Source organism: Neomonachus schauinslandi, unplaced genomic scaffold, assembly GCF_002201575.2.
Source record: "Neomonachus schauinslandi unplaced genomic scaffold, ASM220157v2 HiC_scaffold_6140, whole genome shotgun sequence".
In the NCBI taxonomy this organism is placed as follows: Eukaryota; Metazoa; Chordata; class Mammalia; order Carnivora; family Phocidae; genus Neomonachus; species Neomonachus schauinslandi.
Genome location: NW_025414828.1, coordinates 1 through 1,512, shown reverse-complemented (window position 1 = coordinate 1,512; position 1,512 = coordinate 1). Strand labels below are relative to the sequence as shown.

Sequence of the window (1,512 nt, the reverse complement as noted above, 5' to 3'; positions counted from 1 at the left end):
CTCAGCAGCTGTGTCCCCTCTGGTCTGGCAGAGTGTCCCGAGGGGACCTGTGTGTGGTCTCAGCAGGTGCTTCCTCCCAGGGCTGGCCCCAGGGCTGAAGCCAACCTCCATCCTCCTCAGTGTGTGATGTGAACTGAGTTCCAGCACCAGGGATCAGGGAAAGTGAGGGGCAGGGACTCACTGGCTGGACCGTATTTGCATACAGAGCCCCTCATGTGGCAGAGGCTGGAGGAGAAAAGGAGGCCTAGGGCAGCCCAGCCCACTGGGGAACCTTGGTCTGTGTCACCATGGCCTGGACTCCTGTCTTCCTGGGGATGCTCTTTTACTGCACAGGTAGAGACAGGCCTCGGAGAACAGCCAGCATCACCCCTCTGCTTCCGAGTCTAGAGAAAATTTACTTTGAACCTATCCAATATCCTATGAGTGTATGTGTTGTCAGGCTCCCTGTCCCAGCCCGAGCTGACCCAGCCGCCCTCCCTCTGTGCATCTCTGGGAACGACAGACAGACTCACCTGCACCTGAGCAGGGACATCAGTGTTGGCGGCTCTAAAATCTACTGGATCCAGCAGCAGCCAGGGAGCCCTCCCCGGGATCGGCTGTACTACTCCTCAGACTCCGATAAGCACCAGGGCTCAGGGGTCCCCAGCCGCTTCTCTGGCTCCAAAGACGCCTCGGCCAATGCAGGGCTTCTGCGCATCTCAGGGCTGCAGGCTGAGACCGAGGCGGACTATCACTGGGCTGCAGCTCAGGGGGGTGGGAGCAGGTATCGCTCCTCACAGCGTCTCAGATATGGAGGAAGTGGGTCTAAAACCTCTGGACCCACGGATCTTGTTTCTCAGCCGCTTTTCAGTAAGAAACTTACCTCGAGAGACATAGCAGTGTGGTCTCTTCTGCACGACGATCTATCCTTCAACAGGGAAAGAGGAAGAGTCATGTATGCACGGAAAGTGACTTAAAATAGGGGCATCCGAGGAAGACACAGACACATGAGATATCCGAGCCCAACCACACATCCCCACTCAATCGGGAGAAGATGTACAGGAATGAATTCTGTGTCTACAGCTGAACATACTGCCCAGCGAACATTCCTCCACAATCCGTTCTATCATCTTACTCCATAAAGTGTGACCTTGTGTCACGACTGATGTATCCACAGCTCAGCTGATCCATTGATAATGACCCTGGTCACAGACAAAGTCTCCTCTCTGAACGAGCTACACGAGAACTTGGACCAGATCCTACAGACTCTTCCTGACAACAGCCCCCACACCCTCCTCTTCTCCTCTTGGCTCTCGCGTCCCTCAGGCTTCAGTCTCTCCCTCTGGCTCTTCCGTCTGAGCTCTGCTGCACATCAGGATTTCAGAGAAAACTGGAAATGACCTTGCTATAGTTTCCAGTCTCCAGTGTCCATGTCTAGGCAGGAGAGAGACCAGAAAATACAGCTGCATGCAACCCCCCACATTCTCCTTCCTGCTCTCTGACCCAGGCTCCATTTTTCTGTTCTCAACACTC

General features: G+C 54.8%; 1 pseudogene; it reads left to right on the top strand.

The window, feature by feature from the left end:
- The first annotated feature begins 287 nt into the window (after positions 1 to 287).
- On the top strand, positions 288 to 763 carry LOC110578203 (annotated as a pseudogene).
- The last annotated feature ends 749 nt before the right edge of the window (positions 764 to 1,512 follow it).